Here is an 18,742-nt window from a genome sequence, read left to right as displayed (position 1 = left end):
ACCTTTTGATTTAGATTTTTACTTTGCAACATACTTCCTTGAGTTGTTCTGTAGATAATTGTGGATATATGATTATCAAACAATTATAATTTAGTAAATTTCCTTTAGTACTTTCATTGACAGTGGAACTCCTCAAAAGAGAGTTTTGAAGAATTTATACATGTTCTGAAGGCATAGCTAACATTTAATGATGGTGTAAATTACTTGCTAATAATTAAAACATGCTTCAGTATGAATAAAGGAAACAACTTCATTTGAGCTAAGAGCACAAAAATCAAATGCCTTTTTGTTGTAATAAACTTATTTTAAAAAGTTCTAGAATAATAGAATATTTGTGAAGACAGGACAGAGTTCTCATATACTCTGCATCCGGTTTCCGATATTGCTAACATTTTCTATTATTGTGATACATTTGTCACAACTAATAAACCAATATTGACACATTATTAACTTCTTGGAAAGGAAAATATCAATTACAGCCCCCATTTATAAAGTTTTCCATACATTTACCATAAGATATAGCAATCCCAGGATGCCTGGGTGGCTCAGTGGTTGAGCGGGTTGGGGGGCCTTCAGCTCAGGGTGTGATTCTGGAGTCCCCTGATCGAGTCCAGCATGTGATTCCCCATGGGGAGTCTGCTTCTCTCTCTGCCTATGTCTCTGCCTCTCTCTCTGGGTGTCTCTCATGAATACATAAATAAAATCTTAAAAAAAAAAAAAAGATCCAGCAATCCCTAACTGGATTCTCCTAAGTATTTACCCAAGAAAAATAAAAACATATGTTCACCCGTATATCTGCATCTGAATGTCCATAATAGCCAAATCATTAATAGGCCCTAAATGTCCGTCAACATGTGAATGGGTAAACAAATTGTGAAATAACTATATAATGGAATACTACTCTAATAAAAAGGAACAAACTACTGATACACACAACATGGGTAGATCTCAGTCATTATGCTAAGTTAAAGAAGGCGAATATAGATGTGCATAAAATGTTACTAGAAAAGGCAAAATCTTAGTGATTGAAAGTAAATGAGTTTGTCAGGAGCTGGGGCTGGGGGAAGGAAAAGGATTACAAAGTGGTATTAAGGGAATATATACAGATGGTATATTTTTTCCCAAATTCATCAACTTTACAACTAAAATTGGTGAATATCATTATATATAAATTTCACCTCAGTAAACTGAGTGAAAATAAGTGGAATGGATTTGATGGTAGAGCAAGTATCTAAGACTTAAGAAAGCTTGACCAAATTTTAAGTTCACTGTACTTAAAACAGAAATAATTTGGTAATAAAAATCAATAGCAAGTAACTGCTTGTGGTAAATAAAGCTTCTTGAATTAATGTCAAAGTAGAAAAGTCTGTTCATATTCAAAGAAAGCCTTGAAATAGCACCAAGTAAACTGACATGTAGTAAAATTGGCAAAGAGAAATAAACACTACATCAGTGTATTAGGAAAGCTAAGATTTTTGCAAGATTCAAATCAGGTTTTAAAATTAAATATATGGTTTTGAGACCATTACTGGAGTGTTTAGGCATTTGCTCTCCTTTGATTTATATAGAATTGGACACTTATAATGAAAATAAAATTTCAAGAACAAGAATTGCATAAAATCAATGACACGACTCATAGGTCTTCTCAGAGTTGGAAGGCTCCTTGTGGAAAAAGATAGTCATTCTCATTTTAAAACACTCGGGTGGGCAGCTCCTCCCCATTCTGGACAACCAAGCCATTTGTTCAGAGAGTTTTCTTAAAAATTGTTTATTGCTTTAACCCAGAACTGATGCAGTTAGGAAAATATGTTACTTTTAACATCATCATTCTTATGTTGATTGCATCCTTGTTAATAAGGCAGACTTGTATCAGAGTTCATTTACAATCAAATGACTGGTCTTGCAATTGAGATATATTCAATTACTCATTCTTTTGTATTTAATAAATTCACTAAAGATCTATTGGGAATTTCCTTTGTACCAGATACTCTACTCAGTGCTGGGGATATGACAATGAAGAAATTATATACAGTTCTTTTTGACATCAGAGTATTCAGTCTAGTGGAAGAGATAAACCTGTACTTAAAAGATCATGTAAGAGTGCTATGATTAGTGATTTTTTTTTCGTGTATGGAGTACTTTGAAAGAATATAATAGCGTTAGGAAAGAACATGAGAGCATGAACTAGAAAACATGAACATGTACTTTAACTAGAAAATATATAACAAATCTGAATAAAAACTTGGAAAATGGCAAAAATCAATGCATTGAGATACAACAAAAAGTTGGGAGGTTAGTGGTTGAGTCTGGACAAGAGTTGTTTTTAAGAAGAAAAGTCAAAGCAACAGAAGTCTTTCATCATCAAGGAAAGACTACATATAGGTAAATTAGTATACATAAAAAGAGGAATATAAATGTGTAGTGATAGTGGAGATGGACAACTGAAATAGTGTATTAAAACAATCCAAATATATTATTGAATGGATTAATATTAATAATAGGTATTATTTACCCACTCTTTCACTACTCTTTTTATCTGTTCTATTAATATAATTTTCAATTGAACAACTAATTTTAAGGTTTTTGTATTTATTTTCCCTCTTAATTTCATAACAAGCAATGTGATTCACCTAAAAAGTAACTAAACTCCTCCTTTCCTCATTTACACTCAACTATTTTTCTATCATTCTGTATAAGAATTTCTCTTTAAGAACAGGCAGTAAGTTTTTCTAACATTGTTGTAGCAACATCTAGCTAGGTACATCTCCTGAGGCAAAAGAAACAAAAGCAAAAATAAACTATTGGGACTACATCAAAATAAAGAGCTCTTGCACAGCAAAGGAAACAACCAATAAAACTAAAAGATAACCTACTAGATGGAGGAAGATATTTGCAAATGACAAAAGGGCTAGTAACCAAAATATATAAAGAACGTATGAAACTCAACATTGAAAAACAAATAATACAGTTAAAAAACAGGCAGAAGACATGAACAGACATTTCTCCAAAGAAGACATACAGATGGCTTACACACAAAGATACTCAACATCACTCATCATCAGGTAAATGCAAATCAAAACCATAATGAGATATCACCTCACACCTGTCAAAATGGCTAAAAATCAAAAGAAACAACATATGTTGGCAAGAATGCCAAGAAAGAGGAACCATTGTGCATTGTTGGTGGAAATCCAAACTCATGTAGCCGCCGTGGAAGACAGACAATATGGAGGTTCCTCAAAAAAATAAAAATCAAAAAATAAAATAAAATAAATAATAATAATAAAATAAAAAATATATAAAAAGTAAAATAAAAAAATAGAAAATAGAACTACCCTATGGTCCAGTAATCATACTACTGGGTATTTACCCAAAGAATACAAAAACGCTAATTCAAAGTGATACATGCAGCCTTATGTTTATAGCAACATTATTTACAATAGCCAAACTATGGAAGCATCCCAAGTATCCATCAATAGATTAGTGGATAAAGAAAATGAAGTATATATAATGGAATATTATTCAGCTGTAAAATAATGAAATCTTGACCACAACATGAGTGGATCTAAAGAGTATAATGCTAAGTGAAATAAGCCAATCAAATAAAAACAAATACCATAGAATTTCACTCATATATAGAGTTTAAGAAACAAAATAAACAAAGGAAAAAAAGAGACAAACCAAGAAATAGACTCTTCACTATAGAAAACAAACAGATGGTTACCTGTTGGGTGGATGGGATGGATAAAGTAAGTGAAGGGATTAAGAGTACACTTATCCTGATGAGTATAGGTCATCTATGGAATTGGTGAATCACTATATTGTATACTTGAAATGAATATAACACAATATATTAACTACATTGGAATTAAAAAATAAAAATAAAGAATTTATTTTTCTTTAAGCTATAGTGTTTATGGTTTTCTTCACAGGGAGGAGAGAATCACATTTATTTGAAAGAATAAAAAGTACTTAAACATATTTCACCATAGGATATGTTTAATCTAAATTTTTTGAAGAATGGAATCTATTACTATAGAGTTTTCCAATGAAAATATTTCTCTCCTTTCTCCTTTCTGGATACTATCTTGCTTTCGTTCCTTCTATTCAGATGCATCTATGAAACCCTTGCTCTGTGCTGTGCAGTACTCAGAGTTGCTATGGACAGTGGATAGGTTGTATGGGCTGCACCTGTCCAGGGTGAAATAAACCCCAACAGTATAGTCTCAAACTTCTTCTCTCTTCATGTTCCATTCTTCATGTCTGGTATCTCCCAGTGTCTGTTTTCAAGACACTTTCTTGTGGTCTCCAAATATTCTACAGTTAGCTATTTTCCACACTATCTTTCTTTGGCCATCTTACACCTTAAACTGACAGTATATTCCCAACTAGATTCATCTTAGTGTCTTCAAGTCTTTTTAGTTGCCATTTCAAGACAATTCAGGAAACATCTCGGCACTTATAAAAAACAGTCTTCAAGGTACTATGAGACATGAGGATAATTAAAATAAGAGATTCCTGGACTGAGAGAGCTTCTCAGAAAATCCACTCATGGATTGTTTTCCATTTTCTTTTTCGGCTATTTGCTGCAACGTTGGACCACACCACCAGAATTGGGTCTGTATCAGATATGTACAATAGATGTAGAGGACACACAAAAAAATCATTCCAAGGATAGTGATTATTGGAATTATTTGATAGTTACAAAGTGAGTGAAAAATTCTGAAAGATTTCCTTTTAGTAATGGCTTCTTTATTTGATGTAAGCCATGTTTGAATTTTCTTATGTAGAACCATGAACACTAGTATGTTTGTGACAGACAATTTCTCTTTGGCTTTTGATCAAACGTTATTCTCTTTATTAACTACCTTTTTATTTTCTGTGTTTCTAGTACTTTGCCATCAGGGGCCTTGCAGAGCCTGGAGAGACTAGTCTTCTCAGAGGTGGATAATTCCAAAAGATAGTAAAAGGCTGGCTTGCTGAGTATACCTGTCATACGCAAAGGAACCAATTCAGAGCCCACATCCTCATTATCTATTGGGCTCCAACACTTAAGAGCACTATTTCCCTGTTCTCATCACCACAAGGCTGAGCACCAGAACACTAGGGACAGCCCTAGTGTTTCAATGCCCCTGAAAACACTGAAGCTATTCAAACTAGCCAATCCTGAACCTGCCTACCCTTATCTTGCCAGTTTCTGACCACATAAACTACTATAAAGACTCTTGCCAATGTTTTCCCCCTCACTTCCTCTGCCTCCTGACCAGCTCTGGTACTTTTCTGTATGGCCCTGTGTGACATGCAATGCCCCTTCCTCTTGGGAACTGTGAATAACAAATGCTACTCACCTCCTGATCTGTTAGATTCTCTATAGCTGAAAAATAATAAAACCTACATTTTAAAGAAGAACTGGGCTTTATGGACTTTGAAAATTGATGTTGCTTTCACATCTTGCAGAAATAACTTGACCAATTATACCTTTTCCTCTTTCCAAAGCATATACTATTGTCATGCAACTATAGGGATTCTATTGCTTCTAACAGCCTCTTTGCCACTCAGAAAAATAGGTAAAATGTCTTCATTTTTTGGTTTCTGATGAAATATCCTGTATTCTATGTATCCTACAATAGAAATATATTATATTGGCAAGTTATTTTATAGTTAATAGATATTTCTACATTTATTTATTAATTAAGAGCTTCTCAGACATGTACACACATGATAAAGGCAAGTCATGAAATTCCTATTATTGGAGATAAAGGAATTGTGCCTCCAAGAGCTTGTATGGTTTTCCCAGGCAGGATGGTGGTGATGGTGGCTGTTCTTTTCTGGATAGTAGAAATTTTGTGAATTGCTAAAATGAAAAATTTTAATAGAAACTTGATTTTAGAAGATGTGGTAAGTTGAAATTAGACTTGTATCAGTAAAAATCAATTGCATCCACAGTTAGAAAGGGAAGATTGAAACTATTCCTCCCTTTTGTTTTGCATGAAGTTCCAGTACATCTGGGAATATACTGGAGAAGACTACTTTCTCTGACTACTACTTAGCATACATATATATCATAGAATTAGGCTGCCCCTGTGTTAATTTTTGTAGTTTTGTATTCATGTATTATTATATTAAAATAGATTTTTGCAAAGTGCTATTATTGAAAACAATTCTAATTGAACATTTCAAGTAGAGATACACCAAGGCTGAAGTACAACTCTATTAAGCAGAGATAAAAATTTAGAGCTGGAATTAATTTGAGAAGTTATGTATACAAACATTTATAAAAAAGCCCAATGATATTAGGAAGTTTCCCCAAGATACTATAATGCTCCTTCTCAGCAATTTGTCATTTTGTTACTAAACAAAAGTTCTAGCTCACGTTCCATATCCCCTTAAGGAGGCTTTAGCTCAAAACTCTGTTGTAATGCATATTGGAGAATTCAAATCCCTAGTATACTATAAAGGATGAAAATAATCTTGTGTTGTTTCTCTAAGAAAGTGATCATATTCTCTCTTGCAGAAGTTAAACCATTTGAGGTTAGGAAGCGGAGAGGTGTTGTCCCAAGTTTCAATAAAGTCTGAAGGTAAAAAGTTTAATGAGAATTTCAGGGGGCCAGTTCATTCTGAACAATCTTATGGAATCTGGGTGAAATTCAAGTACTCATCTAACCAAAACAAGGAAACCATCTTAATTTTCCATTGCATTTCCTTTTAACGTAGGCTCTGTGAAAGGAAGGCCTCCCAGTATATTTTTCATTGTTCCCAGAATATTAGCCCTGAGAAGCCAAAACTTTCTCCAAATCTATGAAAATAAGTTAAAAACCCTACAGAACATTTAGGCCTTTTAAAATAAAAACTTTAAAAGAGTTCTGATGTTTGTGAACGATTCTTTTTATTTATCATTGAAGACTGGAATTACTTAGAGCAAATCTGCTTCATTTTTCTTTAATGGAAGGCTCCCAAAGGTCATTGAAGTTCTGAGAAATCAAGTTCTGAAATTTTCTTGGGCTTCTGGGTTATTGAAGCTGGACTGAGTTATGTTTATTAAATTCATGTCTATATTTTTGGCAATTAGTTTCTTACACCTTGACTTTAGAAATCTGGGAATCATCGACATATCAAACCTTCAAACTATATAAGGCTAAATTTTCAGAAACCAATGTGCCTAATTACTGGTATTACTTTTTGAAATGTTTCCATTGCTGATCCTCCTGGATTCATACGTGGCAAATGCACTTAAAATGCCATCTATCATCTGGACCCCTATTTTCAAACCCTCAGGCAAATGTTTTTGTAAACAATTGGCCCTTGAAGGTATCCCTGGAGCCAGGAATCTCATATTTCATTGGATCAAGACAAGAAACACATTCCAGAGCTGAGGATCCTCTGAGGACAAAACTGTGAGTCAAGGTTCCCCACATTGTATCATTAATCAGTTTGATTGGAATGATGTCATAAATCCAAGATCAAAAAGAATAGGACCCACTTTTCTAGCTTCAAGAGTGTCTTGTGAAATTTTCCTTCTAATTTCTATAATTGAGGCAATAATTATGAACTACACAATTTGAAGACAACTATAAATCAAGGATTTGGTGATGTAATAAAAAAGGATAGAATTAAATACATTTAACATATGCTGAACAACCTACATAATTATAAGAATAGCAAGTAATCATAAATGATAACTAACAATGAGATTGGTGACATTTACACATCTGATTTGAGTATTTTTAAAGTCCCTTGTAAAGGTGACTAGTAGGCTTTAATAAAAAGGCAACTTGCTCAGAGCCTCTTCCTAAAACATGATAATAAAAACCACCTGAAGTGCAAGTTAAAAGTTAATGATTTCTGAACACCATCCCAATATGGATACCAGATAAAATACAAAATATCAGGTAAATTCAAATTTCATGTAAATAATAAATGTTTGTATTTCTATATTTTATTTCAGATGAACAATGAATAATTGTATTTCTATATTTTTATTTGCTAAACCTGGCCATATTCAGAGAATAGTAATGCATTTTTAATTAGAATCCCAGAGGATTCTTATTATCAGAAAAGTTTAAGAAACATTGCTAGAGGTAAATGTTGACTTTTTCCTTTTCTGTTGAAGGATGCTCAAAGCACAAGGTACCAGAGGTTTCTACAGACAGGTATGCCCAAACTTCCAGGTTTTGGAAGTTTCAAATCATTTAAAAATGGAATTTTTAATTGATTTAAATGAAATTGAGGAATAAGATCAGATAAGGAACCCTGGCTTTTAGACCCTAGGCAGTAAGGGAGAAGTAAAAGGAGACAAACAAAAGCTCTACCTAGAGCTTCATCGCCATTAGATCAGCCTTACAAGAAATGTTAAATGGGAACTATCAGAAAGGGAGACAGAACATGAAAGACTCTTAACTCTGGGAAACGAACTAAGGGTGGTGGAAGGGGAGGTGGGTGGGGGTGGGGGTGACTGGGTGGCAGGCACTGAAAGGACACTTGATGGGATGAGCACTGGGTGCTATTCTGTATGTTGACAAATTGAACACCAATAAAAAATAAATTTATTAAAAAATAAAAAAATAAAAAATAACTAAAAATGGTTAATTAGTAACAGAAAACATATAAAAGGATAAAATTCATTGGAAAAGGTAAATATGTAGTTAAATTCAGAACACCCCAATGTTATAATGCTTTGGTAAAATCACTTATAACTCTCATATGAAGGTACTAAAGATAACCATAACTGCAACAATTTGTTATGATTACACAATGTAAAAAGATGAAAATTAGGACATCAAAAACATAAGAGGAAGTGGGAGAGTAAAATGTAGAACTTTTCAACATACTTGAAGTGAAGTTGTATAGGATAAAATACAATGTTATAAATATAAGGTATTTTATGTAAGTCTCATGGTAATACAAAGCAAAGCTTATAGTAGCCACACAAAAGAAAGTAAAACATACCACCACAGAAATTTATCAAATCACAAAGGAAGAGAGCAAGAGAAGAAGAAAGAAACAGAGGAACTACAAAACAGGCAGAAAACAATGAACAGTACAGTAATAGTATGTTCATACCTATCCTTAATTCCTTTAAATATAAATGAACTAAATCCTTCATAGATTTAGAATGCAGAAGACATGGAGTGGCCAAATGAATTAAAAAAAAACAAAACAAAACAAGACCCAACTATGTTCTGTTTACAAGAGACTCACTTCAACTTCAGCTTTAGGGAACACCTAAACTGAAAGACAAGTTATGGAGAAATATATGCCATGCAAAGGAAAAGCAAAAGAAAATAGGAACAGATAAAACAGAATTTAAGCAAAAGACTATAATAAAAGATGAAGGAGGTCACTATGTTAAGTGAAATTAGTCAAATAGAAGAACCGAATACTCTATGGAATCATTTATATACGGAATCCAAAAAAAAAAAAAAAAAAAAAGGAAAAAAAAAAACCCAAACTCATAAAAACAGAGAGTAGAAAAGTGGTTGCCAGGAGCTGTCGGGTGGAAGACATAGGAAGAGATCGTTAAAAGGTACAAACTTTTGAATAAAAGATGAATAAGATCTGAGGATCTAATGTATAACATGGTGGCTATAACTGATAACACTGTATTATTTAATTGAAATTTGCTAAGAGACTAGAACTTAAAAATTCTCACCAAAATTTGTAAAAAGGGAAACTATATGAAAGGATAGATGTGTTAATTAACTTGATGTAGGGAATCCTTCCACAATACATGCATATATCAAATCATCACTCTATATACTTTAAATATTTTACAACTTTGTCAATTATGCCTGAATAAAACTGAAATATCATTTCTTAAAAAGAAGCTTTACCAGAGGAAAAAGTAAAGAGAAAGCAAAACAGGAAAGGTTAATGTGAGTATGGAAAGCAAGTAAAGAGAAAAGTAAAAGAGCCAATGTGGAAAGTAATAATGGAAATACAGGAGAATATGAATCCAAGAGGATGTATAAATTGCACTCACTTGTATTTCCATTAATTATAAACAGTCCAAGACAAAAAGATTTTGGAACTCAGGTTAAGAGTTATAAAATCATTTATCCACAAATTCATTCATTCATTCATTCATTCACTCATTCATTCAACAAATGTTGAAGACTTGATATGTATCAGGAACTGTTTTAGACATTGAATATATAGTAACAAACAAAACAAAAATGTCTGCCTTAGTGGAGTTTCCATTTGTGTGGAAAGGGAAATAAGTCAATACAGACAACTCAAAAAGCATGTAAATACATGTAAATAGTATATTTGATTTGTCAACTTTAAAAATTCAGGACAAGGAAACTATGATGAACCATAGACAAGTTTGGAGAGAAAAGGAGAGAAGCCATTTTTGTATAGAGGAAAGGAGGAAGTTGAGAGGGGCTGTTTGAAAAAAAGTCAAGGGATCCCTGGGTGGCTCAGTGGTTTAGCGCCTGCCTTTGGCCCAGGGCACGATCCTGGAGTCCCGGGATCGAGTCCCGCATCGGGCTCCTGGCATGGAGCCTGCTTCTCCCTCTTCCTGTGTCTCTGCCCCCCCCTCTCTATGTCTATCATAAATAATAAATAAATAAATATTTTAAAAAAAAGAAAAAAAGTCAATTGGAGGAAAGCAAGAGTTTGGAGTTGTGTCAACTTCTAATTGGCTGGGTTGTTGCTGGGTAAGGAGGAAATTTTCCCTCTTCCTGCAGTGATAGTAAACTAGATGGATGAGAGTCCCCCCTTCAGGACTTCCCAACTTCATTTTAAATGAGTTTTTTTCTTTATTTTCACAGATAATTTTAATTGCTAAAAAAAAATAAATCAGGGAGTGAATAGACAGTGTCAGAGAGGGGATCCAATTTTAGATAGAGTGGTCAGAGAAGACAACATTAAAAAGATGACATTCAAGTTAAAACATGAAGGGAGTGAGAGAGTGAGCCATATAGAACTCTGGGAGAAGAGAATTCCAGCCAGAGAGAATTGCAACTTCAAAGACTCTTTTGAAGTCATAGAAAGCTGAGCATTTCCAGAAGCATAGAGGAGTTAATGTGGCTGGAGAAGAGTGATCAAATGGGAAGTAATGGGTAAGAGGTTGCAGGAAAAGGAGGTGGGATCATGTAGGTCTTGGCAAGTTCATAGGAAGGTCTTAGCTCTGAGGAAATTGGAAGGTCACTTGAAACACAGTTTTAAAAACACTCTTCTAGGGTCAAAAAGTCTACCTAATTACTGCAGATAGAGTTACCATTAAAATTTCTATATGGCAAAATCTTTTTGTCTTGGACTGCTTATAATTAGCAGTATTTAATGCAAGAAAATTGCATAAATATATTTATTTAATTCAAGATAATTTGATTCACTTATCACTTGTAATTTTGCATTTCAATCTTCCTTTATAAATGTCTAAGACTTTACACATAGAATTTTGTACAATAACGTTCACTGGTCTTCATTTGTTCACTTCTGTATTGCATTGATGAATGTGACATTTGATTTTTTTAAAATTCTATTTAGTGATTAGGGCACTGGACCTGGAATCTGACAAATCTTGTTTCAAATTTGTTTTCTGGTGGTGTGAATTTAGAAAGGCACTTGTAGTGTGGTAGGACCTTTGCATCTGACCTTTCAAATCTGGACCCTATCACTTGAAAATAGTAAAACAGTATAACATTGGTGAGTTGCTTAACCTTTTTGAACCCTGTTATCCTCTCAGTAAATTGGTGTTGATGGTGTGAGGATTAAATTAAGTAGCCTGAGCAGATGGCCCTGAGAATGTCTGCAATCTACTAGGCATTCAATGACTGGAGAATTTTGTATTACTTTTCTAGGTCTGCTGTAACAAATTACCACAAACTGGATAGCTTAAGCAACAAGAAATTTACTGTCTCATTTCTGGAGTCTGAAGTCTAAAGGTGTCCAAAAGACCATGTTCTCCATGAAGGCTCTAGATTAGAATACTTGTCTCTTTCTAGCTTCCAGCAGTTTCCCACAGTCCTTGGCATTCCTTGACCATAGCTACATCACTCCACCTTCACATGACTGTCTTTCCTTTGTGTGTATTTGAGGGTCTCCAAATCTTCCAAATCATCTTCTTCTTAAAAGCACACCAGTCATTGGATATAAGGGTCACCTTAATCCAGCATGGCCTCATCTAAATTTGATTATCTGCAAAGACCCAATTTCCAAATGAAGTCACATTTACAGGTACCTAGAGTTGGGACTTCAATGTATCTTTTGCGGGGTGGGGGGCGGGATGCAATTCAACCAATAATAGAAGTCTTATTATAATTTGGATAACTCATTTAATTGTTTCTTCTCCTCAGAAATGAAGCTAAAATCTATTTTACAGTGGTTCTGATGCATAAATGATATATTTCCTATGAAAAAGCCTGCCATGGGCTGACACATCCAACACAAAAAGTCACTGTGAATTTGCCTTTTTCTGTTTAATCACAACCAACCATTCCATTTTGTATTCTTTTTAAAATTATTTTTATTTTCTTTAAAGATTTTATTTATTTATTCATGAGAGACAAACAGAGAGGGGCAGAGACATAGGCAGAGGGAGAAGCAGGTCCCCCACAGGTAGCCTGTTGTAGGACTCGATCCCAGGACCCCGGGATCATGATCTGAGTCAAAGGCAGACACTCAACCACTGAGCCATCCCAGTGTCCCCCATTTTTTATTCTCATACATTATTTGTAAGATATTTTTTAAATAGGCTCCATGCCCAGCATGGAGCCCAGCACAGGACTCAAACCCACAACCCTGAGATCAAGACATGAACTGAAATTAAGAGTCAGACGCTTAACCTATGGAGCCACCCAGGTGCCCCAATTATGTTATTTTGAAATACAAGAGCCAGCTCTCCCAACTTAAAACTTTTGTAGAATTTTATCCACTTTATAAGTTGAAGTATACATGGAACATCTGGGTAAACACAGCTCCTATCACTGACATTCATAGGTTGGACTTGATTAATTTGATGACTAATGTGTACAACAAACCCTTGCCTTCGGCTCACGGGGCCTATTAGTGCTTTACTAAAGTAAAGGGAGAGAGAACAGGAGTTGGGGAAAACAGTTTCAGTATTCTCTGCCTGAATGGTCTACATAAATGGCTTCCTTGGAAAGATGTGGTTAGTTTTCCCTACACACAGAAAGGAAATGTGTCTTTTCTCAGCTAAACCAAAAGATATTTTCCCAAGTGTGGAGGACAAGTGTATCAAACACTGTTGTGAAATAGAACCTTTGAAATTTGAACCTTTGAACCTCGCCCTTGGGAAGGGAATGATAGCAGGAAAGGTAAATTTGAGGGGATCTGAAGGATGTCTTGGGCTTGCTTCCAAGTGTGGCCCAGGAGATCATTGCCCTTGCAAAGAAGCCCGGCATCAAGAAGGTGTACAATTATGGAGAAGCAAGGGCAGAGTGTTCAGGCCATTAGGGCCTAAAGGAAGCCTCACAAAATGCCAGGGGGCAAGAAGGCGGTCGGAGAACTCCAGGTGGCCTTAAAGTTCAGATAGAGAGAAAGAGCTCTGGGCCCTTGGATATTAGGCATCACAGTGAACTCAGGGACCTCAGCACCTGAACTGACAAGCAAGTATTTACAATGACTGAAAAGGAAGCATTCAATCTGGTGTGTAGAGATGATCAAGGATCTGATGCCCTTCACCATCCAAGTCCTGAAGTACCGCATTTTTCCCAGGACCTCCACATGGGAAGAAGAAAACTCGAAGTGGACTGATTCTGACTCCTTAACTCACTGAGTTTAAATCCCAAATTGATGACATTTTGAAACCTGAATGGATCAAGTAATCTCTGAGTTTACTAGGTATTGACTAGATGGTGTTTTCTGATATGAAAAAAGAGAGAGCAAGACAGAAATTGCAGTGATTAAGGAAAGATAAAGAGAGTCATATTCTTGAATACTGAGTTTTATTTATAGAATTGTAATCAGCCACATGCAATTCAAAGTGACAACTTCCATTCATCTGGGAGGACTTGAATTTTGTTCTGTTGCCCTCTGCTTTTCAGGTTTCTTTGTTTTAAAGAAACCCATTTTCTCTGCTGTTTGTGCATGCAGGCAAAGCATAGCTGCATCAATATGGTGCTCTCAGTTCTTGGATCTACTTTATCTTTGAGTAAATGACAGCAGAGACTAGTGTTTTTAACCCCAAATATTAGAGTCTCCCAAAGAATCTGATTGCCTCGTTGGAAATGTGCCTGCCATTTATTAAATCACTTATGAGGGTGTTAGATTGGAATCATGTAATACTAAACTGGTCTTATACCCATAGAAGCAATTGCAAAAGAGGCAAGGAGAAAAGAGGGTACGAGAGTAAAAGGAAAGGAAGGGGGGAGTGTAGGGAAGGGAGGGGAAGGATCAGCTGAATGTATGTCAGCTGCATGTATGCATTTTTACAGTGGTATGAAGTGACTACATTCTCTATAGACTGTTTGAGTCTATTTCCTATAGCCAGCTTGAAGGTTAAGAAGGCATCATTAAGGAGTAGGAAGACATTCAGAAATATATAAAATTCTCATTTCTCCAACTAAGCAATTAGATTCTGAATTCATCATAACAAAGCAGTCATTAAGAATCGTCATTTTCTTTATGCATACTTATTATTTACTAACTTGTTCATGTCCACAAACATTTATTGATCAGTTTATATGAGTCAAGCATAATAAGTGCCAAGTGCTGAATGTTGGCATGGAAGATATGGCCCTATGTCTTTGATTCTAGTGAAGGCAATTTCAACAAGACAGTTGTAATAGAAGGTGACAATCACTATGGTAGAAGGTAGCATAGGGCACTCTGAGAGCAAAAAGAAGTGCATCCAATTTAATAAAATATACTGAGACATACTTTCAATTTAGAAAAAGCTAAATACCCAAAAGTATGTTAGTATTCTTTGTGGTTTACTATATCACAAATAAGTTTTTGCCTTAATTCTGGGCAAAATAAAGTGTTGAATGTAAATTTTGGGAAAGGTTTTTGAGAATTTGACAATAATGTAAAAATTATGTATAAACAGACATAAAATACGAGTTTAAGCACAATTTTTTGTTTTGTTTTGTTTTTTAAGCACAAATTTAAGGAAAAGGGGTAATGATGATCATCTGCTACTTACAAGTTAATCACATGAGGTTTTCTTAAATAGGAAGCCCCCAAAGTAGTTTTCTTTTAATTAGCTATACCCAGAGGTCTGTTGTGGTAAAAGATGAATATTTATTTATTTATTTAGATTTATTTATTCATTTATTTTAGAGAGAGAGAGCACGTGAACAGGGAGAGGGGCAAAAGAAGAGGGAAAGAGAGAAGAAGACCCCCACTGAACATGGAGCCCAGCACAGGCTCCATTTTATGACCCTGAGACAATGACCTGAGCCAAAATCAAGAGTCTAAGGCTTAACCCACCAAGTCACCTAGGCGCCCCCTAACTAGTAACTTTTAACATTCTTTTTGTATAGCCTGTCAGGCACTCTACAAACATAAAGTAAACAGAAAACAAGTGACAACTACTTCCACAGAATATAAGTTATGATTTAAAAATAAAGATAGGCTTTAGCAATATATTTTAAAGAGGTAGATAATCAAAACAAGTATAATTGAAATTTGTAATGCCTGATGTCGTATACTAATTGAAAAAAAACACACAGCCATTGAGAAGCAGAAGCTTTATACCATAGCTGAGTAATTGAGGAATGGTTGGATGCTCACCACATCAAATGAAAGAAGTTATAGTAAAATACAGAAGCTCTGATAACTGTAATTTTTAATGTTGCTTCCTTTTCCATTTTTTCTTCAAGTAGTGATAAAGTAAGGTAGTGCTAATCACACAAAACTATCATTCTAATTTAAGACTGCTTGTTGGCAGAGACAATAACACTATGTTGTTGTCAAATCCCACTTCATTGTTCCCTTTCTGGACACAAAAGTTAACTGTGTTTTTAAGCGTCCTTTGGTCTATTCTGGCCAATAGGATGTGGGTAGAAGTGATGTATATCTATTCCTTCTAGGCCTGGCCGTAAACCATCTGCACATGCTCTCTTTTCTCCTTCTTCAAATTTTAGGGGCCACAAGTCTAAGACAACAGTGTCTCAATATAGAAGGAAACTTGGACCCTGAATTATCACCTAGGAGAATCACCAAGGAGGGCGGTTCGACCTATATGTACTATGAAGGTGAGTAAAAAATAACCCATCATAATACTAAGCCAATAAGATACAGGAAGTTTGCATATTACTAGAGTATAACTTATCTATCTTGATAAATACACTCCCTTTTTAAGAATCCTAAATTAAAAAAAAAAGAATCCCAAATTAATGTATAGAAATTGAATTTCCTATCCAGATATGAACTTTTAATAATGATTGATAAATAACTCTGAATTTCTTCCCATCTTCCACTGAAGGTGATTTGAATGGAAAGCTTCAAATAATAAGTAAAATTAAAATAAACAATTTTCCCAATACTTTGTACAGTTCATAATGCAAAGTAAGCATGCAAAAAAGATTTATCAAAAGGTAAAAATATTACTTTATGAAAAGTTTATAAGAATATTTTTGTTTTTAAAAATAAAAAAATCAACCAAGTAGAAAAAATACAGAGAATTGGAAAGAGAAAAAAGTAGATGTTTTATAAAAATAGGAATGTGCATCTCTCAATCATTTGCAAAAGCAGGAAAACTGCATTGAGATGCTATTTCTTGGGGGAACCTGGGTGGCTCAGCAGTTTAGCACCGCCTTCAGCTCACAGTTAACTTGTGTGTCCACTGGTGTGTGATCCTGGAGACCCGGATGGAGTCCCATGTCAGGCTCCCTGCATGGAGCCTGCTTTTTCTGCTGTGTCTCTGCCTATCTCTGTGTGTGTCTCTCATGAATAAATAAATAAAATCTTTAAAAAAAAGAGATACTATTTCTTACCAAGAGGAAAAATGAAGAATACAGTTTCACAGTACACTTTGTGTGGAAGAAACTGTGTGTAAAAAGCACTCTTGCACATTGTTGATGACAATGCAAATGATACAACTACCATGACAGGAAATTTGGAACTATCTAGAAAAATTACATATCCATTTACCTCTTGACGTAGTGGTCCTATTTCTAGGAATCCATCTCAAAAATACACTTCCAAAAACAAGGACTCTGTCTGTGTAAGGCTATTCAAAACAGAATTATTTGTAATGTGACTGAACACAACCCAGGTGTCCATCCATAGGAAACTATTGGTTAGATGTTAATACACCCATGCAAAGAGGAACAGACTAGGCAGGAAAATAGGATATGTGGTTTCCCACTATTTATTTTTTTTAAATATATTTATCGACTTGTATTAAAAATAAAAATAGACAAAGGAAAGTTTAAATGCCATATCTTTCTATTGACTCTGTGAAATATCCAAGCTATGATGTCTTCATTATTTTTGTTGTCATTAAGAGGGAAGTAGTTAACAATCTTTAAGATTGTTCTGAATGTTTGAGACCTTTAAGGAAACCCTTTGTCATCTCCTTAAGTATCATCTATTATCTCCTTAAGTTTTGTTTTATGAATTTTGAGCCAATTTATAAGAATGAACACTGTGTTTTAGTTTATGTATAGCCTACTAAATTTTAGATAGATACATGATTGATCTAAATGTCAAGCCTTAAAAAAAAGTATGATAGGAAAGATAAAGTCTCATAACAAAACACTCTATAATGTCTACTTAATTCGTTTATATTTTTAAATATATATAAAATAACAATAACTTAAGTATTTAAAGTAAATAAAATATTATTTTTAAAATAAATTTTTCAAAAATATTACTTACAAGGGATGAAATGGGATATTTTACACAATTATAAAATTAAACAAATAAAAGAACAATCCTCAAGAATAAAAATTTAAAAATGAACCTAAATATGTATTTAGTCAGTATTATAAATACATGGTAAGATAATGTGCCAAGTGACTTTAAAATATTGTAATTGGACTATACATTTTTAATTGGGTATGTCCAAAGGATAAAAGAATTTTTAAAAATTATTATATGTTCTCATTCATTTGGGGAATATAAATAATAGTTAAAGGGAATATAAGGGAAGGGAGAAGAAATGTGTGGGAAATATCAGAAAGGGACACAGAACATAAAGACTCCTAACTCTGGGAAACGAACTAGGGGTGGTGGAAGGGGAGGAGGGTGGGGGGTGGGGGTGAATGGGTGACGGGCACTGAGGGGGGCACTTGACGGGATGAGCACTGGGTGTTATTCTGTATGTTGGTAAATTGAACACCAATCAAAAATAAATTTATTAAAAAAATTAAAAAATAAAAAATAAATTATTTTAATTATAAACCCAAAGTTCTATCTCTTAGTAAAATACATAGTGCTTCTTGAGAAAAATACTAAACGCCCTGGCTTCTTGAGAAAAAGACTAAACTCCCTGGCTTTAAAATCTCTACCTCCTAATTAGTCATGTCAGGTCAAGTACTTTTTTTGGCTTTCCTATGCTAAGAAAATTGGGGTTAAATGGTACCTATTTCATAAGGTACTTTTTAGTATTAAATTAATTATCACTTAACATTTTTGTGGTAATAGTGTCTGACACTAGGCAGGTACTCAATTAGTAAATGTGTAGGTTATTTGGAGATACATATATTTGACTCTTCAGCCAGAGCAAGGCTGGTTGGAGCACCCCACACTTTAAAGATGGTAAGAAGAGCTTTTTTGAGTAGACTCATGTAGAGATTAGCACTGAACACTTATTTCATGCTTAACTTTC

The 18,742-nt window shown here is 34.4% G+C and overlaps 1 pseudogene; it reads left to right on the top strand.

The window, feature by feature from the left end:
* The window catches only part of LOC129512383 (splicing factor 3A subunit 3-like), a 99,259-nt pseudogene that overhangs the window by 11,374 nt on the left and 69,143 nt on the right, over nucleotides 1-18,742 (top strand).

The sequence above is a fragment of the Nyctereutes procyonoides genome, unplaced genomic scaffold (genome assembly GCF_905146905.1).
Source record: "Nyctereutes procyonoides isolate TBG_1078 unplaced genomic scaffold, NYPRO_anot_genome, whole genome shotgun sequence".
NCBI lineage: Eukaryota > Metazoa > Chordata > Mammalia > Carnivora > Canidae > Nyctereutes > Nyctereutes procyonoides.
Note: the sequence above shows the minus strand (reverse complement) of the source record. Positions and strands in the feature narration are given on the sequence as shown.